The 24844-nt window shown below is 40.4% G+C and overlaps 1 protein-coding gene across 3 annotated transcripts in view; it reads right to left on the bottom strand.

The window, feature by feature from the left end:
- Positions 1-23363, bottom strand: part of LOC136831139 (uncharacterized) — a 37895-nt gene extending 14532 nt beyond the window's left edge. Inside the window, exons 1-2 of one of the 3 annotated variants that reach the window (XM_067091102.1) lie at positions 23148-23363; positions 16593-16703 (exon numbers count right to left, since the gene is read on the bottom strand). The gene's annotated coding sequence lies outside the window, so the exon portion shown is untranslated. Of the gene's footprint in view, positions 1-16592; positions 16704-22387; positions 22643-23090; positions 23119-23147 lie in introns of those variants that run through there. The other 2 variants (XM_067091109.1, XM_067091117.1) reach the window with 2 other exon arrangements.
- Positions 23364-24844: the final 1481 nt, after the last annotated feature.

The following is a 24844-nucleotide window of genomic DNA, read 5'->3' as shown; positions in this document are numbered from 1 at the left end:
GGACCTCGGTGTTTGTGGGTTACTGCTGGCACAGGCGTGCAAGTGACGTGGTTCCCTGTGACTGGCCGACCACCACAGGATGGAAGCTGCCGAACGGCAGGTTTCCTTCTGAAGGGACAAAGGTACTCTTTTCGAATTCTTTCGTGGATGACCGTGACGCGTTGATGCCACCGTTGGATTCTACCTTTTGATGTTTGGGGTCGTTATCGTTGTTTTAAAAGGTAAAAGTAGGACTTGTTTAAAGGAGAGATGGTAGTGTCAGATGCTTCAATTCGGAGGTCTGTGGAACTGTCTTCCAGTTTAGTCTAGGTTAGGGTGAGAGAGAGAGAGAGAGAGAGAGAGAGAGAGAGAGAGAGAGAGAGAGAGAGAGAGAGAGAGAGAGAGAGAGAATGGAGAAAACCATCAGTTATCTACTTTTCAAAGAAGTAACGAAGATTAGGCTGCATCATTATATAGTGCATTGTGACTCTAAATGATGAGTTTTCAAGTCAAACTATTTGAAAAATTTGCTTGTTTGTTGCAGTAAGTTAAACTGGCGCCGAACAGCAATGTCCCAAAGCCGCGGGAAGAGAATGAGTAAATAAAAAGTAAGCTGAACACTACCCGTGGGAAAACAACTTGTTTGAAAAAATGGTCCCCTCTCTCTCTCTCTCTCTCTGTATGTATGTGTGTATGTGTATATATACAGTATGTATTATATATATATATATATATATATATATATTACATTAAGCACACACTCAACTCATATTTGTATATTCAAAAGTGTACGAAGGGGCTAATAAAATTTATACCTCTTGATATACAGTAATTATCTCTCAATTTCTACTGAATTTTGAAGGGGTGAAATTTTGTCCAGTTAAAATGATTTGCGTAGCAAGTAGCTTTGCAGATTTTATTATGGAACTCAGTGTCAAGACTTAGCAGCTCTAATTGAACTGTAATATACTACCTCCAGTTAAGCTTTAAGACAGAGCCACTAATGAATCAGGCTGTATCTTTAACTAAGCTGTAAAACAGCTCAATACTCCCAGCCAAGATAGATGATAGCTCTTCACAGAAATCTAAAATACGATATCTCCCTTCAGTTGAAAATAGTATTTCCCGTGAATTTACTGTAGAAGACGGGGTCTTCCAATTCATAGGTTATATTGTTCCTCCAATCAAGTTAGGACTAAGTACCTCTGACTGAACACTCAGACACTGCCTTACATCGAGTTACAATACAAGACCTGTAGTGAGGTTCTGGGACAGTACATTCAATTAAACTTGAAGATAGTGCATCTAATCAAGGTCTGAGATCATTCTTTTGATCAAGCTGGAATTAAGTACCCCTGATCAACTGTAAGGTAACACCACACAATGCTTAGGACACCTTCAATGAAGCTGTGGTATTGTACCACTGCTGTAGTTATAGTTCAGCGCTTTCCGGTTACTCTGTAACACAATACTTCACACCAGACTGAGCTATTTATTCTAATGATGGTTGATGACAGTACTTTAGATCAAGTTGTAAGAATACACTTCTGATCTGGTTGGAGAACATTGCCCACAAATAAACTGGAAGACAGGGACTCCAGTCAAATTGGAAACGTTTACGATCAGAGGGAAAGACACCTTCAAGACGAAGTAAAGAACCACTGCAAAAATTCATTACAGCTGTTCCTGTCAAGTTGGAACACTGTACCTTAGTTAGGCTGTGAGCCAGTGCCTCTAATCAAGCTGGAAGAGAGTACTTCTGATCAAACTGGAAGGGCTGAGAAAAGTCTTGCCAGTCAAGCTGGAAGACGGTACCTATAACAAGCTGAAGACAGTATAACCAACTAGAGAATAGTAATAAATGACACCACGTAACCGTAAAAATATTTTCATGTCAAATTTCACTAAACCAAGAGTCCATTTTTTTTTTTTTGCATTTCTGTAAAACGGCAGCTCCATTGTTTTACCGCCGTAGGGGGGTAGTGCCATCAGTGCACTGTAGGCAGTCATATTACTTAAGGTTCTTTGTAGCGTGCCTTCGGCCCGAAGCTGCAACCCTTTTCGTTCCTTTTACTGCACCTCCTTTCATATTCTCTTTCTTCCATCTTACTCTCCACCCTCTCCTAACAATTGATTCATAGTGCAACTGCAAGGTTTTCCCCCTGTTACACCTTTCAAACCTTTTACTGTCAATTTCCTTTCAACGATGAATGACCTCATAGGTCCCAGTACTTGGCCTTTGGCATAAATTCTATACTCAATTCAATTCAATCACTCGTTATACTAGATGCGAGGAAATCGTTTCCCCTCCTGGAAGATATTAGTAGGAGATGAGTCGTTTTTGAATACTTTATTCAAAAAACAATACAAAGAGATAATCAAGCGCCAGTGGTAATAAGGTCCCTTAGTTCATATTGGTTTGTACGTGCATAGGCTTAAATAGCTAAATTATTTCTGGTTTGGCCAGGTGATCATAATTTTAGAGGCTGTTTGATAATTTGTACAGCTCACATTAAACTTTAGAACTGAAATATGAAGGGTAATTCGTGGAAAACCGATGTTTTTAGATGCACTGATTTTTGGAAATAGTGGGACACTTCTGTTTTCTCTTTACAGAAAACCTACAAACTCGTGTGTGTGTGTGTGTGTGTGTGTGCTCATGATTTTCCGCTACATCGTATGAATGCAAAAACGTCAACACCATATTGCCAATGATTTTAAGACTATATAGGTTTTGTACACCATTTCGATAATGAGATTTTGATAATCAAAGATATATATTTAAACATGAAATATAATCAACATAGAAAAGCAAGTAGGGCATGAATGATATTAAATATTGTAATTCAATGTTAATTCCAATGAAAAGGTATTGTTAATTACTTATGTTAAGAGACTGGAGCATTTGCCGAGAACATTACGAAACGCTTATAGGAAGATTGGTTCCCGGCTAGCCAAATACTTCAAGGAAATTGCTTATTGCGAAAAAAGAAATAATAAATCAGAAGGAGAAGGAAGTGCATGCATTTAAGAGGTATCATGTATTGAACTACAATATCGAACATATACATTTCTACCGTGGGAAATAGACTTACCCGTGTATGTGGGTACGCGTGGTTTTATTATTCTTTTGTTTACTACCCATATGCATTCCCGAAATGTGAGTAAAAGAGTGATTTTCTTTAAAAAAAAAAAAAATATTAAATAAAATTGTCTCTATTGACTACAGCGCACGAAAGCCACAGAAAGAAATTACCATTGATCACTGACTTCGAGGGAAAGGGAAAACTAAAAGAGGTAGAAGGAAAGGGAAAACTAAAGGAAGTAGAGGGAAAGGGAAAACTAAAGCAAGTAAAGGGAAAGGTAAAACTAAAGCAAGTAGAGGGATATGGAAAACTAAAAGAAGTAGAAGGGAAAGGGAAAACTAAAAGAAGTAGAAGGGAAATGGAAAACTAAAAGAAGTAGAGGGAAAGGGAAAACTAAAAGAAGTAGAGGGAAAGGGAAAACTAAAGCAAGTAGAGGGAAAGGGAAAACTAAAGCAAGTAGAGGGAAAGGGAAAACTAAAGCAAGTAGAGGGAAATGGAAAACTAAAGCAACCAGAGGGATATGGAAAACTAAAACAAGTACAGGGAAAGGGAAAACTAAAAGTAGTAGAAGGGAAAGGGAAAACTAAAAGAAGTAGAACAGAAAGGGAAAACTAAAAGTAGAAGGGAAAGGGAAAACTAAAAGAAGTAAAAGGGAAAGGGAAACTAAAGGAAGTTGAGGGAAAGTGAAGACAAAGGAAGTAGAGGGAAGGGAAAACTAAAGGAAGTAGAGGGGCAAGGGAAGAAAAAAGAATTAGAGGGGAAAGAGAAGACAAAGGAAGTGCAAGGATAGGGAAAACTAAAGGAAGTAGAGGGAAAGGGAAGACAAAGGAAGTAGAGGGAAAGGGGAGGCAAAAGAATTAGAGGGGAAATGGAAGACAAAGGAAGTGGAGGGAAAGGGGAAAACTAAAGGAAGTAGAGGGAAAGGGAAGACAAAGGAAGTAGAGGGAAAGGGAAGACAAAGGAAGTAGAGGGAAAGGGAAGACAAAGGAAGCAGAGGGAATGGGAAAACCAAAAGAAGTAGAGGGGAAAGGGAAAACTAGAAGAAGAAGGAAGGGAAAACTAAAGCAAGTAGAGGGAAAGGACAACTAAAGGAAGAAGAAGGAAAGGGAAAACTAAAGTAAGTAGAGGGAAAGGGAAGACAAAGGAAGTAGAGGGAAAGGGAAAACTAAAGGAAGTTGAGGTAAAGGGAAGACAAAGGAAGTTGAGGTAAAGGGAAGACAAAGGAAGTAGAGGGAAAGGGAAAACTAAACGAAGTAGAGGGAAAGGGAAAACTAGGGGAAGTAGAGGGAAAGGGAAGACAAAAGAAGTAGAGGAAAAGGGAAAACTAAAGGAAGTTGAGGTAAAGGGAAGACAAAGGAAGTAGAGGGAAAGGGAAAACTAAAAGAAGTAGAGGGAAAGGGAAAACTATGGGAAGTAGAGGGAAAGGGAAAACTAGGGGAATTAGAGGGAAAGGGAAGACAAAGGAAGTAGAGGTGGAAAGGGAAAACTAAATGAAGTAGAAGAAAATGGAAAACTAACAGAAGTAGAGGGAAAGGACAACTAAAGGAAGTAGAGGGAAAGGGAAAAATAAAGGAAGTAGAGGGAAAGGACAACTAAAGGAAGTAGAGGGAAAGGGAAAAATAAAGGAAGTATAAGGAAAGGGCAACTAAAGGAAGTAGAGGGAAAGGGAAAAATAAAGGAAGTATAGGGAAAGGGAAGACAAAAGGAAGTAGAGAGAAAGGGAAAACTAAAGGAGGTAGAGGGAAAGGGCAACTAAAGGAAGTAGAGGGAAAGGGAAAAATAAAGGAAGTAGAGGGAAAGGGAAAACTAAAGGAAGTAGAGGGAAAGGACAACTAAAGGAAGTAGAGGGAAAGGGAAAAATAAAGGAAGTATAGGGAAAGGGCAACTAAAAGAAGTAGAGGGAGAGGGAACAATAGAAGTATAGGGAAAGGGAAGACAAAGGAAGTAGAAAGGGAAAACTAAAGGAAGTAGAGGGAAAGGGAAGACAAAGGAAGTGGAGGGAAAGGGAAGACAAAATAAGTAGAGGGAAAGAGAAGACAAAGGAAGTAGAGGGAAAGGGAGAACTAAAGGAAGTAAAGGGAAAACTAAAAGAAGTAGAGGGGAAAGGGAAAACTAAAAGAAGTAGAAGGAAAGGGAAAACTAAAAGAAGTATAGGGAAAGGACAACTAAAGGAAGTAGAGGGAAAGGGGAAAACTAAAGGAAGTAGAGGGAAAGGGGAAAACTAAAGGAAGTAGAGGGAAAGGGAAGACTAAAGAAATAGAGGGAAAGGGAAAACTAAAGGAAGCAGAGGGGAAAGGGAAGAAAACGGAAGTAGAGGGAAAGGGAAAACTAAAGGAAGTAAAGGGAAATGACAACAAAAGGAAGTAGAGGGAAAGGGGAAAACTAAAGGAAGTAGAGGGAAAGGGAAAACCAAAGAAACAGAGGGAAAGGAAAAACTAAAGGAAGCAGAGGGAGAGGGAAGACAAAGAAGTAGAGGGAAAGGGAAAACTAAAGGAAGCATAGGGAAAGGGAAGACAAAGGAAGTAGAGGGAAAGGGAAAACTAAAAGAAGTACAGGGAAAGACAAAAGAATTAGAGGGGAAAGGGAAGACAAAGGAAGTAGAGGGAAAGGGAAAACTACAAGAAGTAGAGGGAAAGGGAAAACTAAAGGAAGCAGAAGGAAAGGGAAAACTAAAGGAAGAAGAGGGAAAGGACAACTAAAGGAAGTAGAGTGAAAGGGAAAACTAAAGGAAGTAGAGGGAAAACTAAAGGAAGTAGAGGGAAAGGGAAAACTAAAGGAAGTAGAGTGAAAGGGAAAACTAAAGGAAGTAGAGGGAAAGGGAAAAATAAAAGAAGTAGAGGGGAAAGGGAAGACAAAGGAAGTAGAGGGAAAGGGAAAACTAAAGGAAGTAGAGGTGGAATGGAAAACTCAAGGAAATAGAGGTGGAAGGGAAAACTAAAAGCCAAAGGAAAGGGAAAACTAAAGGAAGTAGAGGGAAAGAGAAGACAAAGGAAGTAGAGGGAAAGGGAAAACTAAAGGAAGTAGAGGAAAAGAGAAAACTAAAGGAAGTAGAGGGAAAGGGAAAACTAAAGGAAGTAGAGGTGGAATGGAAAACTCAAGGAAGCAGATGTGGAAGGGAAAACTAAAAGCCAAAGGAAAGGGAAAACTAAAGGAAGTAGAGGGAGAAAGAGAAGACAAAGGAAGCAGAGGGAAAGGGAAAACTAAAGGAAGCAGAGGGAAAGGGAAAACTAAAGGAAGTAGAGGGAAAGGGAAAACTAAAGGAAGTAGAGGTGTTAGGAACAATCGTTTGTCGATTGTTCCCTTAGTGGGTTGTTGCCTCCTTTTGTTTTTTTTTTTTTGTTTTTCTTGCTGGTGACTGTCGTCTGGTGAATGGTGTCAGACTTCGCCAGTCAGGTTCGTAGCAGCAACGAGCCAGGTTGAGGGCAGCAGCAAGCCAGTTGGAGTAGCAGCAGCAGGTATCCGTACCTGAGAGTCAGTCCCGGCAGCAGACCCGTGGAGGACTTGTGCTTGAGGACTAGATGGTTGCCGTGTCGGCTCTGTCTTCGTTGTCCTGCAGTCTTCCAGTGATACAGCTTCGTCTGCGACTCTGTCATGGGTGCCTGGAGTTGGAGAACTTGTGCTTGAGGGCTAGATGGTTGCCGTGTCGGCTCTGTCTTTGTTGTCCTGCAGTCTTCCTGTGTTGCAGCATCGTCTGTGGATTTATGTAACTCGGGCTGTTTTGTAACTTTATCATAGTGTATACTGCAATGATTTTGAGTAACTGTGTTATCGTATTTATTTTTCATTGGAGGTAACATGTTTATTGAGTCAAAGAGCTCATTTTTGTGTGTTTAATGTTACTGAGTATTTCAGTACGTGTTTTGCGGGAGTAATGGGTGTTTAACTAGATGTTTGTGTTGCTGTTATTTATGCTCTGTTTTGAAGTAATTTACTGACAAAGATATTTTATTATAAAACTTTTGAGTTGTTTATTATTTTGCTCTAATGATGTTTGTTAAAACATATTTTATTAATTCTGTCTGCTTGTCCGTTTATGTTTGAGCTGCTCATCTTTATGATTGTAATTTTTTGTATGTTCACTGCCTTTTTTGACTTTTTTTATTTTTATTATTGCTGCTGCTAAGAATTTAATTCATTTGTAGTAATGTTCATTTTATTGTTTACTCTAAACTGAACCTGACTCACTGTAAATATTGTAAATACATTAATTTTAAGGTAACTTTTTGGTTTTGTTCAGCTCCTCCCTCCTTTGTTTGTCACCTCTCGTCAGTCATTTCAGCCCAATTGCTTGTTTATTTTAAAGAACCTGTAGATCTCGAGAGGCGAGATCGTAATATTGGCGAAAACTATATATATATACATAATCATGAAGCTACAAATGTCGCTTAATATCAAATTCACACTACCTCGGGAATATCTCCGATGGAGAATTATCACCGAAGGGGAATTTATATAAGTGATAAATGAATTGGTACCGCCGGGACACATTCATTTATCATTTATATAAATTCCCCTTCGGTGATAATTCTCCATCGGAGATATTCGCGAGGTAGCGTGAATTTGATATTGCTTATTTGTAGATTCATGATTGTATATAAATCACGGTGTGATAAAAAATTTCATAATAAGAGCTGCGGTTCCAAACGTACCAACGAACTATCATGGCGGAGGTGGGTCATTGCCAAGGCTAAGTACAATTTCCCCGCTCACGACAGGAAAAAACAGTGCAGCAGACTCGGTAATGACTTATTGAATACTTCTCTTGATGGCGCAGTGGTAACGTCAACTCGAGTCACTGAATAGGTCTGTGTCGAGGGTTCATGTCCCAGCGGTACCAATTCATTTATCACTTATATAAATTCCCCTTCGGTGATAATCCTCCATCGGAGATATTCCCGAGGTAGCGTGAATTTGATATTACGCGACATTTGTAGCTTCATGATTGTATATAAATCACGGTGTGATAAAAAAATTCATATATATAATATATAAATATATATATATATATATATATATATATATATATATATATATATATATATATATATATATATATATATATATATATATATATATATATATATATATATATATATATATATATATATATATATATATATATATATATTAGATAGACAGATAGATAGATATAGATAGATATATGTCTATAGATATATTATATATTTTCTTACAAATATTTTTACTGTTCAACCTCTCTTCCTTGATTTAGTAGAAATATAAACAAAAACAAAGAAAAGAAAGCACCAAAAACGCTTTCTCTGTGTAAAGTAGTTGCGGGAGGGAAGCCAGAGAGCTGGCTGTTGTTTTCAAAACACCAACTGTCGTCGACGGTTTTGAAGTTTAGTTTAGGGACCCATTCAACAGGGTAGGTTCTACTTGGGCCACCTTTAGTTAGGGTATACCTTAAGCTCACTTTACTATGGTCTTCGTACTGCCAAGTTTTTTGTATTTTTCAGGCTACCCGCAGGCCATCAAGTGGGAGGAGTCTTCCAAGCAAACCCCCACGCACTTTGACCCAGCCCATCAGTCCATCGTTACCCTGGAGTGAGAGCACAAGCACAGTCTCTCTTTCTCTCTCGGCCTCCTCCCCTTTGTTCTTTACCCCTCTTGTGGAACAGTCGGGGAAATTGCCCCTCAACGGACCCAGGGCTTCTGATGCAATTGATCACTGCATTATCTATTCTAAGGTAAGTCTGAAGATGACAATTACTCCCAGTACCTCCCTTTAGACCCCCCCCTTATTTCCTGTTTCAAGTTTCTCTCTTAAACAGTCACTGACTAAGGAAATCCTAGTAAAACTATATCCCCTTTATGAAGTCAATTATATGAAGTACAATTAGTGTTGCCTTGTGAGATTGCATAAATTATCCTCTATGGTGTTAACATAATATCCTTGATTTAAGATACATCCCTTGCAGTCAATTAATGATAAGTGAGGGGTCCTGGAATTCAAGTGTGTCTGGATACGTCTCTTCCAGAATCGGGCACGCCTTGGAACCTGGTCATAATCTTGTTTGGAGAAGGATTACCAATAATATACCCGAGTCCTGCGCATGAAATTGCTTATATGCGCATCACAGGAGTTCATCAGCTGTTGCGTCATCCACAAACATATGTTGAAATATTGTATGTCTGAAGTGGGACAAGGTTGGAGCTGTTGTTAGCTCCCATAAGGTTTTTTATTTCATTCACTTTTTTTTTTTGTTGAACTAGATGGTTGAGTAATGTGGTTTATTAAATTTATGTGTTCAGAATAAATCATTATATATTCAGTAACCTAGTTTCAACTGGCGACTGAATCTAATTAAGTTAATTATCTGTCTTTTCTGGTAACTTTTAGCCTTAATTGATAGGATTATGTGGATCTTAGGTAAAGCAAGGCTATATAAATCACAGTAATTAATAATTAAACTCATCAGCCCAATGACCCATGTAACAATGGCAGGACCTTGCAGAGATCTCTAACTAATTCACAGAGATAAAGAACTTGGAATCAAATTAACTGCGAATCAATTCAAAGATAAAAAGTCAGATCATATTAATTTCATGCTAAATTCTCCCAAACAACGATACAGGCCAAAGTAAGTAATATTAAGAATACCTGTTATAAGAATAATAAGAGTAGGTAGGAAAGTGTGCATTAAATGTGAGCAGCTATAACTTACAATTTACAGTATTAAGGAAAACTTTTACCGCGTTCGGATACTGAGTCCCACGCTCCAGTTAAGGCCGTGTAAGTTACCAAGTCAAGAGTTAATATTTTGCTATTCACCAGCCAATGATCAATGCATGATATTAATCTTTGAACTAGTTAGCTATTGCATGACAGTATTGGAAGGGCGTGAGTCTAGCACTTCTCTCGTAGGATAGGACAGACAAATTTACACAAGTCCATAGGATTTCTTGCAAAACAGCAACCATTCAGCTCTACAGAGAAGGCCCCCGGACTGAGCGTTACGAAGAGAATTACTTTCCCTCGTGCGGAATATCAAATTTCCTTGCCATTAATATCACAAATGAACTGTACAAGTGTTAATTTCATAACTTGCCTTTTACATTAACGTAAATCAGGCCAGTAAGGACGTCACGGGTCCATTCCTTTGTATCCCGAACAGCCCGTAGTAAGCATGGCGGATGCTTGTAGTGTTTAGTTCAGCGCAGGAAAAGAAAAGAAAAAGCGAAAAGCATAAGAAATTCGTTTCCCATCTCTGTAACGTAAAATAACTTGCATTTATGGTATATTAAGTTAAAAACTGTATTCCCACATTAGCTTCATTCGTTTTGTAAGAGGAATTAGAGTGTTTTGTGCTTTATTATTGTAATATGCATCGCAGGGTCAGGAGTTTGTGTATTCCTCCGCCAGTTGGTCTCCCGCATTTTGAGTCCAGTAAGGCGTTGTGTTTGAATAAGCTGCGTGATCACGTGACCCGTCCGACATTTTGGGGAACGGGTTACCTACGAGCCAGTGGCCGCCATCTTAAAACCTTGTTGTTATTATTTGCTACTGTTTACCTGTGTGACATCACGAGTCACAGTAATGTCTGCCTCATCTGCTCCACTTAGCGAACTACTTTGTCTCGCGCATTACCATACTCACAAAATCTTAGAGAAAAAATATAACTTCAATACTATAGGGAAACTAGGTAGAGGATTTAATACAACAAGTAAAAGAAAGTAATAATTTAGTCAGGGATTAACTTATTTAGGAAATATAGCAACAAAAAAGTTCCTACACAAAATACACTTTCGCAGGGAATTATATAAAAAGGAAAAAGAACTTCATAATTTATCCATACTTATCAGTATAAGACGTAAGACGCAGTAGTACTAGGGCAAGTTAAGAATGCCAAGACAACCCATTACTAACATAGCCAAAGTAAAGAAGTATTTCAAGAGAAGAAACCTGTAAGTGTGCATTTACAATTTTGATATTTACTCAGGCAGTGTGAACTTCACTTGCTGGATACTTCTCTCTCTCTCTCTCTCTCTCTCTCTGCCACTTCTATCCAGTCACGTAAGCATTCAAGATATCTCCGAAATGTACAAGCACTGTTTTCATTGAAAGAACAGGCCGACACGGCAGCGATAATTAATTAAAATAAAACAAATACAAAAGAAACACCTCTGTCCCACAGATAGGTGACGACAAGTTAAGATTAATCACAGTTATAGAAAACTGTCAGTCATGAGTGGGGTCTTTTATCCAGACCCAAGCATAAAAATTAGCTTTCCTCCCTCCACAGGAAAAGGAAGTAGCACAGCTGGTACTAGGAACTAGTCACCCACGAGGGCCAAAGCAACCAAAACTGATTTTCCTTTTCCACAGTGCCACTAATCTGAGGCACTGTCCCAAACTGAATAGGTTACCTATCTCTTTCTTCTTACTTTCCTTTTTCTCCCACTTATTAGTTACACTCTACTTGGGCAGAGTGCATTTTCCCCTCAGTACAATTAGTTAAACTCAAGTCAAGTGTTGATTCCTAGGAAAGCACTGGCACCTAGTGCCACCACAGAAAAATAGGAAAAGAAAAAGAAGTCCTTTTGTGACTACATAAGCTACACCTGTACCTAGAAATATAGAGCGTCATCAGTGTGACCTTTGCACAGCACACTCAGCCACAGTGCTACCTTATTGAAAGGGTGCCAAACCACTGAAGTGTCACCCAAACCTGAGGGTCACTTCCTCACTTCCCAAGTACATCCAGTCAACCCAAATAGACACCCTTATCTACCAGAACCATGGCAACAGACAATTACAGAGCCTTCATGGGTCTGGGGAAAGAGACAAGTCTCACTGAGCCAGAACTCACCAAGTGGGTCAAGGAACAGCTGGATGACTTGGCCAAGCAAGAGAAGGAAGAAAGACTGGAACAGCAGAATTATGAAGCTGAACAGAGGAGGTATGAAGAAGAACAGAGGCAGCTGGAAGATGCAAGAGAAGACAGAGAAGACAGCATGAATTAGCCCTCAAGGAAAGCGAGCTGGCTCTCAAAGAAAAGGAGCTCGAGCTGGAGAAGGCTCAAAAGGAAAATGCTGAAGCTGTGACTATCCAACAAGCCTCCAACCTCGCACCTGCTGCACCAAATGCTCCGATCTCAAGCATTAATTCCCTAGTCCCCAAGTGGACTGAGGAAGAGCCAGAACCATGGTTGGAGGAAGTAGAGTCGCTCTTTGAAAACTACGACACCATCGAGACAGAGAGGGCCTTAGTCCTTGCCAAGCACATGGAAGGAAAAGCTAAGGCAGCCCTCTGCTCACTGGAAAAAAAGTCAGAGGCAACATGGTAGGAGTTCGTAGGGTCATAACGAAGGCCTATGAAATAACCCCGGAGAAATGGAGACAGCGGTTCTGAGGTCTTGCCAAGGAAGTCGGCTGGTCCTGGACTGAATGGGCCTGTCACAAGACCCAGTCTGGTACCTGCTGGTTCAACTCCCTGTCGTGCACTACCTTCAAGGACCTATTCAATCGGACCATGGTGGAGGATCTTTTCCAATGTGTACCTGGGCCCCTTGCTGTGTATCTCAGTGATAAGCAGCCCACCACACACTTATGGAAGCCACATCTCAGTGGCGCATAGTGCCACCCGGGTACCTCTCAAGCTCGACTCGACCAACGAACGGACTGCCTAGCAAGCCTATGTGTGCCCATTGTAAGAAGTTGGGGCACACTGAAGCTGAGTGCTGCTACAAGTTGGGCAACAATAAGCGGCCTTCTACTAGCAACCAGAACTCCACTCCCTCTACATACACTCAACCCTCTCCACCAACAGTCACCGCAGGTCACCTAACCCCGACAAAAGGCTCTTGCTGATCATGTGGTGCTGCCAGCCACTATAGTGCTGAACATCTGGCCTGCCCAAATCATGCCCCAGCCACCAAGCTCGTCAACTTAATTAGCGCCTCATTCTCCATGGCCGAGCCACAGAAGATACTTCACCCCAAGAGGCTGGATACCCAGTTCATCTCGGTGGCACCCCTTAATGGCTTGAGCTCACCCGTGGCCCTTCCGGTCACGGTAGACACCGCAGCCGACGTTAACCTGATTTCCAGGGACCAAGTGCCAGCCAGTGCCATGGTTGATAAGCAAACTTGGTGGGAAATGAAATGGATAGAGGGCCACACCACAACCATTCCCACAGTCAAGCTCCAGGTCAAGAAACCTTGGGGCATGCTACCTCACCACCTTGGCATGGTGAGTGGAATTCGACCTGGACTGGATTTCCTGTTGAGTTGGGACCTCCACTGGGGAGGCCCTCCCCCAACGCCACTTCACAGCCATGCTACCTCCTCAACAGAGGCCCCCGACTGTAGGATCACCAAATCAAGGCACAGCCACTTTGACTGGCGAGCCACCATAAGAAGAAGAACCACCTTCCGCCCGCCGAAGTGGTCAGCGGAAGGGGCACACACAAAACAATTCTAGGTCTAGTCCTCCCTCTCAACGAAAGGACGGCCAGCAACGAGGTCCTCCCTCTCCCCAAAGGGACACCCCAGAGAAGCAGTACCGCTGTAGAGCATGCAAGGTGACAGGCCACTCCACTAATTGGGAGGGCTGCCCAAATAAGCTGCGCCCAGCGGATGCTCCAACTCAAGACTCTCCAAGAGGCTCTGACCTCCAGCTGGGACAAGAATCTCTGTCTCAGCCCAACTCAAGCCACTGGCGAGGCATTGCACCTCCAGACCCCTCGTCAGGCATGCCTGATCAACAATCGCTGCCAGTGCCACTGCAAGCTCTGAGCAGTGCCATGCTCCATCCAACTTGGATGTTGAGCCACCACTCGAAGAGGACCCTGTGCCAGATCCAGATCATGAGATGGATCCTCATCTGGGAGACCCAGCACCCTTCACTGCACTAATCCTAGCAGACTGTGAGCCTCCGGTGCCTGACACTTCTTCCTCACCAAATCCATCCCCAGAGATGAACCCCTGGTGGATCGAACTGCTACACCTTCTCTGGGAGACCAGGAACTGGCCTCCCTGGACACAGAGGTTGAGACCGCTCTTGCTTCGGTTGTCGCAGCAGCTGGAGTAGGGAGCCCTCCTGTAGCCTCTGAGGTTACCCCTGGCTTCGCACCCACTAGCTTTTCTGGCCTTTCCCCAGAGTCGGTACCCTCATCATCTCCTAGGACTGAGGTCATCCTGGCACTCGTGCCCTCTTGGCACAGTGCCTTTCCATCTCAGAGTGATCCTGGCTCCTGCCCAGAGGAGGTAGCCGGCATTATCTCTGTCTTTTTAACAGCCTACATCAGATTGAGTACACCGTAACAGTAACCTTGTCACTTACACCTCACAATGAGCAGCAGTAACCACATAAGTACATCGTAATTACGAAGTTAGTCATCCTAACTATTGTGAACAGAGCCACTGAGCTCATGACACGCATGGCATAATACCTCAGTTGAGGCAAGCATTTACCATATGAGGCAAACCTCATTTACAGAACACAGGTTATATTTATGTTTACTGTGATTGCAAATTCTAGTGAGGGACATTGTATACTTGTAAGATTGTAACTTAGCTAGTTCATTGTCCTTTACGTTGGTGCTACGGCAGTGTTCTACTAGGTTACGTCATCGAATGTGCCATTTGGCTAGGACTGAATATAACGATCATCAGAGGTAGCACGTAAATAACCGTAAGCACCTGTCTCCATTTCTCTGGGGTTATTTTGTAGGCCTTCGTTATGACCCTACGAGTCCTGAAGCAACAATGAATGAACGTCAGGACTCCATCATGCAAGATATCCCCTTAGATATCCAGCCAACTACTGCTGCGTCTGCAATGCTCACTGTCAACCTGAAAGAAAAAGCAAAGATGATTAGTAGAGAGAGAGGAGGTACCCTAGAAGAGGTCACCCGACCGGCACCCCACCTCGCGGTCTTCGCCCAACGAGCGAGCAAAAAGGGTGAAGGAGAGAGATCTCTACTGAAGGAGCGACAAGGGAGAACCTACGGGGAGAGAGAAGGACAGAGGGGAGGCCGCCAAGGGCACCGTGGAAGCAGAGCGTATACCGACGACACCCACAACCCCCGACCACCTCAACTCTAAAGGCAGGCAGCGAAAACAACACTCAGTACAAGTAGGAGGGAAGTACATAATGGGAAGAGAAATCTTACATACCGATCAATGTAGGGGAGCGAAGATATTACGTCCCAATCTAAGGGCTACTGGAAGAGAAGCATTACCAATCGCTAACGGTTCTCTAAATACGCCCTTGGCCGTCAACCCGAGACACAGACGCAAGGGAACGATGCTTATGCAAGGTTATCACAAATCGTGGGTTTGTATTAATAAATATCAAACACAATATATACACAAAGTACATTAAGATCCCACTGGGATAATAAGAGCTTAACGAAAGCCAGGCAGAGAGACCCAAAACCACGTCTGCAATGCATGACTGCCAAAAGCAAACTGGAATGTTTACATCCGGGCAGGCGGGTATTCCTGCCTACTTGGCGGTAGTTACTGCCTAACCACCTTGCTCAAGAGTTTAACGGCCATTTCCAGCCTACGCTGAAAGTAATTCCTAATCTAAAGGACCGACGGTTTGTATATCGTGTTGGAACAAACAAGTAAATTCAATACATCATTAATTTAGGTATAAACACTTTTATATTTAACAAAACCCAATTCTCTGTTCTTGGGTGGTACATACTATCTGTCTGGGGACGGAAAGTGAACTGAGCCAAAAAGTTGCCTCCCCCACATTAACAAAGTGTGGATGCGCAGCCGTTTGGCCGGAGGCTCAGCAAAAAAAAACGCTGTGCAGGTTTTCTCTGAACAGGCTGACTGTGCAGGCATAACTGAATAATAGTGGTGGCCTTGAGCCAGGGAAACTACTCCCCTACTCCACCCACCTTCCAAAACAACCCTTCCTCTAATGGGTTCCTATACAAAACCTTACTGCCCCTCCTCTCCCACAGCACCCAGCCATCAGACCTCACACCACCGTGGAAACTTCTCCAGGCCTCCGCCACCCCTAAAACTCTTCTTAGTCTCTTCATGAGTGTAAGCAGTGTTACCAACATTTTCCTTGGGCTAACCATTGGAGAGCAGTTTTTTCAGATTTTTTGAAATTCATACATACTGTATCTCTGGTCCTTGGTCACTGGTCCAGGTGTGTCATATAATGTCAAGTGTATGATAAAGAAGATCTGGATAATCGAGAGATTACTGTGCAGTATATATTTTTGGCCCCTGGTCTGGTGCTATTGGATAATGTTGAGTTCCAGATAAAGAAGAACTGGGTAATTAAGGAATTACTGAACAGAGTTTCAAGCATCTTTAACCAAGCACTTTACTTATTAGGATTGCTTGTAAGAAAATTCATAGGTATTACACAAGGAATAGATATAGATCATTCAAATACATTATTTTCCACCATGTTGCTTGAAAACTTTCAAAACGCTATGAGCATGTCAATTTATATCTGAACATTTACAGGTTCAGTAACTTGCAGTCAATTCACATCTGAACATAATAGTATAAATGTAGAGCAACTTACATTCATTGTTGGGCCCGTGGATAGGTCTTCCTTAACAGTTTTCTTTCTCTTCTGAGGTCTGGAGTTTGATTCATCATCATTATTGTCCATTTCTTACTATGTTTCATCTACCTGTATAGTAAAATAAAAAAAAAATATCCCATTGAAAGATTATAAAGCAGTACATAACAATAAGTACAAATTCGCAAGGTTACATTAGAGAGCAACACACAATGTTCCTGATTCATGATCTACTTGTCTTAAACCAGTCCACATTTACTACCAACAAAAAGAAGTAAAAGAGAAAGAATGTGAAAAATTACTGTAAAAGAAATGGAAGTTCTAATGCCAAAGTACACAATGAATACAACATAAACATGTACTAAAACGATGGAAAATGTAAAAAATTTCCAGTTTCAAAAGTCATATACAAACCAGAACTGACAAGTGTTCTCAAGCATGAGCTGGAATCTGTTGTCATTGAAACTTTCCTTAACTACCAATTAAGTACCCTGAACAAATTTTCATAATAATCTGTAATTTTCTTAGGTATATAAACCAGAACCTATTAAAGTGGGAGTACTCCTCGGTACATGCTAGCACAATTGGTCACTGAAATTTAGTAACAAGGTATTTAACTGGTAGTCGAGGGAAATGAGTGGGAGAGTACCCTTCACTCCTGTTACCAGAAACGTTTTCCTTTAGCATCAGGAACAAAGCAAGGTGGTTGTGATGTGAAATATGATGAAAGGCTCTGGGTATGTACAGGCAGTCCCCGGTTTACGACGGGTCTGGCTTATGACGTTCTGAGGTTACGACGCTTTTCAAATATATTCATCAGAAATTATTTCCCGGTTTACGACGCATGTTCCGGGGTTATAACACTTATGACGCCGATTCAATGGAAGAAATAAGGCTCCAAAATGGCAGAATAATAAAATTTTGGAAGTTTTTTTTTAGGAAAAACTCAATAAAAATGCGTTTACATCGTTTTCAATGCACCAAAAGCATTAAAATTAAGGTTTTATTTGGATTTTTGACAATTTTCGACGATTTTTCGGTTTACGATGATTTTTGGTTTATGACACGTCGTAAACCGGGGACTGCCTGTACACCTATAAAAAGAACAAATTCTTAAAATAATTTGTATTTTCCACTGGTATACAAAACAAAGTCTTGTACTGTATATACAAGTAACCTCAGTGCAAGCTGGAACGGTTGCTGAACTGGGTAACAAGGACATTAACTGGTGGTTAAGGGGGTGAGTTGGTTAATATCACAAGGTAGTTAACACAGCCAATGAGTGTGGGGTCTTTCCCTATTCACACCCCTGACCACCAGTTAACCAAAGCGTTAACAAGTTCAATGACCGTTTCCAGTTTGCACTGAAAGATTATCCTTTATAAAAGACAAGTTTGTATTTAAGCAGGAACAAACCCAGCTCCTATGATAAACATGTTAAATTGTTACCTAAATTATTTCAACTGTATTGCAAAATTTCACACAAAAATTTTATGCTCCAGAAGGAAAGGCTATTATTTTTCTTCAGGAACATTTAGTGCTTCCTACTGCCTTGGCCTGCCCGAAGCACAATTCACATTTAGCATACTAGGCAGATGGACCATTATTGTATTATAACCATTTGTTGGAAGTTCCAAAAGTGAAGGGGTATACATAGGTGGAATCAGTGTATTCTGTAAGTAGTTATACAGTTTCCTTCCTTGAGGGTTGACACCTTTCCAGCTAAGCATTGGTTAAGTAAGTGTTGGGACCACCCTACTATAATTGTCTCAAGATTTCCTCCAATATTTACAATACCCTAAGTTAGGTTAGGGTGAGGGGGGTGTCCAGGAGGTTTGAAGTCCCTTACTAGGTAAGGACCTGGTGCCCTAGGTTATGTTAGGCTAAGTTAAATCACAACTCTATTATTTATTTTAATTTACAGTGCCCTATATTAGGTGGGTTAAAAAATGGTGCACTACATTAGATTAGGTTACAACCCTATTATTTATCTCAATTTACAGTCACCTAAGTTTGGTTGAGTGGGGAGGGTCTGAGGGGAGCAAAACCTCCCCAGCAGGGTAAGGACTAGGTTAGGTTAGTTATAATACGCCCAAAATAACTTGCTTGTGTTTCCTCCATCCAAAATTCAGTTTCCATCTGTGGTCTCCCATAATTATAGGTACACTGAATAAGAGGGGGTTCATTATCTCTAAAACTACTACTTTGCTCCCAGCATGAGCTTTAGAACATTTAAAACACACACTAAACATAGGAATATCATTTCTAATCTGGAAAATTTACTGGGTGTGAAAATGTTCATGAGAACTTTTGACAAATCGAGCTTGCCTTATTGAATAAACACATTACCTAGACTAACTAGCCAAACTGATTGGAAAGCAAGGGTAATTCTTATTCTAAGAAGAGCTTCATACAAAAATATAGTCTATTAATGAAATTTTTTGGCTGAACATTATACAAAATGGTGTATAAGATGGAATACAGGTGGGATAATATGAAAAATGTACCAAAACAATATGAGAAATTTACCATCTTTCGTTTAGGCTTTTATGTAGAAATGCTCTGCTGGATGCCTTGTTTAGTGCAAGTCCCTTGGGGATGAACATAAAGACCTAAGTAATAGGCAGTAATTGCTCACTTTATTCTGGTAAATTTCTCAAATTATGTCACCAGTATTACAGCATAGGCTACACACATTTTTCAATATTGTTCAGTCAATAAATTTCACTATAGTCTGTCCAGAATGTCATGAAACATAGAGTAGATTTCCGACGTTGCGGCTTCGCGCCAATTTCATTCATTAAATCTCACTTAAGGCGAAAAAACAGTGTAGATTTGGCATACACTTTGCCACATCTCTCTCTGTCTCAGGTCAGGAAGGTTAAGCAGCTTATCACTTTTGTTCTGATACCCAAGCGTGACGGTTTAAGATGGAAGGCCCCCCATGTCAGCAATTAAGTACACAGACACGAGAGGTCATATTCAGTGTCCATGAGTATTTCAAAAGGGAGAAAGAAAACAAAACTGTTATGCATGGTTTTGACAAAGCAGTACAACGTACAATGGATGCAACTAAGCAATGCAGAAGTACGATATATCACATTTGTGAGGAAGGAAAAGACAGCTTAGAAGAAAATGAAGCTCCGTTTTTAACGTAAAGAAAAAGGAAAAGACCACCAACTGTAACCAACATCGATGGGTCTGATCAGTGCGTTTTACGTCAGAAAGGAAATTCCAACGCTGGATAGCATTCTACTTGAAATAAAAGAAAATATTGGATTTAGTGGATGCAGAGAATCTTTACGTAAGATACTTCAAGTAATTGGATTCAAATACGGAAGAGTTAAAGGGAGAAAATTTCTACTGGAGGGAAGTGATATTGCCAGTGCCAGGACCAAATTCCTACGTGAAATGAAAAATATTAGAGATACAGGAAATAAGTCTGTTATATTTCTAGATGAAACTTGGATTAATCAGAATTATAGTCACCAAGTGCTGGATGGATGAAAATTCGACAGCAGCGACTGGAATAAACCCACCAAGCGGGAAAGGGAGTAGAATTATAATTTTCCATGCTGGATCTGACTGACTGGAAAGATTCAGGTTATGGGGTTATAAAGGAAATTTTACGACCGTATTAAAGGACCCGGAATGGAAGGGTGCAGGGATTAGCTTGAGCCAGATTAAATGTCTTGAGGAAGTTTGGCAACGTCGCAAACCTACTCGATGTTTCATGACATTCTGGACAGACTATAGTAGGCTAAATGATATCTCCAGGTGTAGCTCTTCCTTGCAAGGATTGATCCTGGTTCCTAGTGGTCATTCCACACTTGACAACTAGCCTAGACTAACTAGCCTAGGGGCAAAGCTCTACAAGTTACAACGTATTTTCTAGTTTTTAACTTTGGGTTTATTAGCCAGTCCATTCCTCTACCCTCCCTGACACTCATTTCACTGCAAAGCCTAAGCGTTCTTGTCACTTACTTTAGGACAGCTAAGATTTTCATTTTAACAGTATTAAATGCACCTTTCACCTATAAGATTTGTTGGGGCAAGGAGAACTAAGGGAACAGGGTTCTGCAGACGAAACAAACCTAACCTTGGTAATCCTACAGTTTAGGAGTCCAAATTCACTGCTCCCTTGTGCGTGTTTAAGTTTTCTTTCCTATTTTCAATTTCTTCTTTCAACAGATCTGCAAACAAGGGAATAAAAATAAATCTGCAACTAACGCGAATAGTGTAGTGTGCCTGCAACTGTGTTTGTGGAGTGGGCGCTTAGGAACCAGGTAGGAACCTAGCACAGGCTGTTTCTCTTCAGCAGCCACTTTTTGATAAATCTGAAGAAATGAGGTTTACCTGCTTACAGAAGCAGAGATTTACGATTTTCTCAAAATTCTATGAGCCCGTATCCCCTAAGATATATTTTTTGTTTATTTACGTTCCCCATTTATATATTCTCTTTCTGTTTTTTTACAATCTCTGCTTCCGTAAGCACATAAACTGCTCATTTTTTCATTGTTTTCCATGACTCAATACAGTAAATATTTGATAAACCTGCGTGCTGATCTTGACTTTACGTAATGCAGTGAATTTGGACCCCTAAACTGTGGGATTACCCTAACCTTTCCTAGGACGCTGTATCCTTACCTAACCAGACCTTACCTTCCTAACGTAACTTAGGGCGCCATTCCCTGAACTGGACAACCCCCAAGTAATATTAAACATCAGAAACATGAATTAAGCTTCCATTCAGAGGCAGTGTTAGAGCCTGATCCCATCGGTCTGCAAACTACCCACAACTAGCCTAGTCTACGTACAAAGCTTTATAAGTTAACACAGATTTTCTAGTTTTTTTACATTTCATTTATTAACCTAGGCCTATACTTTCTTCTGGCCTCCCTAACACTGATTTTGCTTTGTAATTGCTGTTTTCTCTTAGAACAGGCTAAGATTCTTATTTCAGTCACACTTGTAGTTCGACTAACCTATTTCATCGGTAGAACTAAGCTAGAGCTCCGCATCGGGCATTACTTCGGAAATTGATTTTTCCTATAGTATTTTAGTTGCTTATTAAGACTTTACCCTTATTTTTTGTCGGTCGACTGTAATTAACCTCGGAAGTTGTATGATGGAATGCTATCGTGCATGCGCAGTGTTATAGGGCCCCCAACTAAGCAACAAAGCCTGCTGGGTTAGGTTAGGTTTGGTTATGTTAGCCTAGGTCAGTACTGCAATTCCTTTCATGACAGGTTTCCTTAGTCAACCCTTCTTAAACATATGGCTCCCTAATGACTTGCGAAGGCACGGAACCATTATTAACAACGCGACGGTCCAGTCTACCTCCCAACGCTTCCAAAACCCTGCGTTCCCAAAGGGTGCCCAACCATGATGGGTAGATTTGAAGTTAATAATGACTGACTGACAATAAACAACACCACCTCCTTCATCAGCAGCACTGAAGTATAGGAAAAATCAGTTTCCGAGGTAATGGTACTTGCGTAGTTATTCGTTAGAAATAGCTTTTCGTCTTTCGGAATGGAATATAGAGTTTAGGCCAAAGGCCAAGCACTGGGACCTGTGAGGTCATTCAGGACTGGAAAGGAAATTGAGAGTAGCTAAGTTTTACGGGTGCAACAGGAGGAAAACCTCGCAATTGCACTTTGAAATAATTGTTAGGAGAGGGTAGATTGCAAGATGGAAGAAAGATAGATAGAACTATATAGTAGCTCCGTGGCAGCAACTGCCTTCTAACTTAACTTTTTCTACAGTTTTTTGGTTGCTAATTATGAATTTACCTTTAATTTTTGGCGCTCGAGTGTAATTAGCCTGTAATTAACCCCTGAAGTCCAAACAACAAGGGGTTTCCATACGCGATCGTCACAAGACAGAGCACGGCTACGTCTGTTTCGAATGGTTCCTATCCCGTCTGGCAAGTGCAATAACTTGTTAACGTGTGGGTACCCAAACCACCGCCCCCCGGGGTCAGTACTAAACACGGCAAAGGGACATTCCATTTGGCCGACAACAAACAGATGCACCACCAGTATCAGAACCCCTAAAGGTGTAGAAAAAACCAACTGAAAAGGTGAAAACAGGCGCAGAGCTAATATATAGAATTACCGAAAGATAATATGAAAAGGAGGTACAGTAAAAGGAATGAAAGGGGCTGCAAGTTGGGGCCGAAGGGACGCTGCAAAGAACCATAAGAAATGCCTACAGTGCACCCCGTGAGGTGCACTGACGGCGCTACCCCACTACGGGGTTTTCGTCTTTCGGGCTTCACGAACTTGAGTAGGCATCGAGGCCTTCCTACAAATGGGCTAGATTGGGCCCAGGTTGGACGATCTTATAGTGTCAAAATTCTTCTTTGGGAAATTCACTCTGTGACAGTCTCATTACCTCCCTTAGGTACAGGACTTGGGTAAGGGTAAGGGCTAGGGAAGAACATACTACAAATGCAGTAATTAAGATACTAGCTTACGGCCTGCCCTGCGGTACCTTATGTCCTACAGTTTTGGACTCGACGTCAACAAGGAAGAGATCATTTTAGCCTACCTAGGCCTGCTATGAACAACGATGTCCTTGGTGCCAGTCAAGTCATACACTCTTTTTTTAAACAGTTGTCTTCGTAGTTCTTTTATCATACTCGTCTCTTTCTTGTTTCGCAGCCTAAAAGGTTGAGCGATTAAGTTGGTGACATTCAGTCACTTCTGTAGAATAATAATAACAACAGTTCAACTCTTCTTCTTGTTCTCTCGTGCAGGCTTCGACTGAAGTCCTCCAACTTTTCAATTTATTTTTCTGTACCACAATATGATCAGAGGAAAATTCATATATCAGGCCTAACATGTGTATACTCAAAGTAACATTCAAGGAGTAAATCTACTAAAACATAAGTCAGCAAACTTGCGTAGTATTATTACAGTTGTGGCATAGGAGGCTATAGAAGGAGCACCAGTGCCAGAACCTTGTGTTACCAAGAGCAGTGGTGCAAAGAAACGGAAGTCATACTATATATATATATATATATATATATATATATATATATATATATATATATATATATAATATATATATATATATATATATATATATATATATATATATATAAAGATAAAATCCACGAAGGAAACAGGAAACACTGGAGTGCTGCGAGGCCTTTCGACACTACGTCCTTTACTTAGCAGAATGAAGAAATATAAAAGTAAGTTTACAAAGAAAGCTCATATAAATGACAGATGGGGATTATAAAGGAAACATATGTACCTGGAATCCAACACAATTGAAGAATTAGTAGAATTGCCAAAACAGGATTAAATATTTAAGAGGTTTTACAAAGGATTAGGATCAACCATTCAGAAGCAGGGACAGGACAATTAAAAAATTATACAGGGTCGTGACTGACTACCTAAAAAAAAATTTTTAGTACAACAAAATAATTCTCTTTTTTTGTAAACAATAATAACTTTTGCAAGATGAAGATTTTTACAAATAAAAAATTATATTAAACATACGGATATATAGAAAATATATATCAAGTAACTAACTTGTAATTAAGTCATTCTTTTAGGTCATTCTTGAGCAGTTTTCTAATACAAGGGTCCAAATAATACATGCCAGGGCTAAGATTAAAATTACAACTGGAAGTATATTCATTCATTTAAGTGAAAACTCTCACAGGATAAATTGGACTGAAAGTTCAGTGATTGCCAGATCGAAAGATTTCTCTTCAAGAAATCTATTGGAGTCCGCTATTATCCAGCTTACTTCCAGCTGTAATTTTAATCTTAGCCCTGGCATGTATTACTTGGACCCTTGTATTAGAAAACTGTTCAAGAATGACCTAAAAGATAAAATCACTGACTTAATTACAAGTTAGTTACTTGATATATATATTTTCTATATATCTGTATGTTTAATATAATTTTTTATTTGTAAAAATCTTCATCTTGCAAAAAGTTATTATTGTTTACAAAAAAAAGATAATTATTTTGTTGTACTAAAAAAAATTTTTTTAGGTGGTCAGTCACGACCCTGTATAATATTTTAATTGTCCTGTCCCTGCTTCTGAACGGTTGATCCTAATCCTTTGTAAAAACCTCTTAAATATTTAATCCTGTTTTGGCAGTTCTACTAATTCTTCAGTTGTGTTGGATTCCAGGTACATATGTTTCCTTTATAATCCCCATCTGTCATTTATATGAGCTTTCTTTGTAAACTTACTTTTATATTTCTTCATTCTGCTAAGTAAA

This window comes from Macrobrachium rosenbergii, chromosome 4, assembly GCF_040412425.1.
Source record: "Macrobrachium rosenbergii isolate ZJJX-2024 chromosome 4, ASM4041242v1, whole genome shotgun sequence".
Taxonomy (NCBI): Eukaryota; Metazoa; Arthropoda; class Malacostraca; order Decapoda; family Palaemonidae; genus Macrobrachium; species Macrobrachium rosenbergii.
The sequence above is the reverse complement of the archived record's forward strand: the minus strand, read 5'-3'. Positions and strand labels throughout refer to the sequence as shown.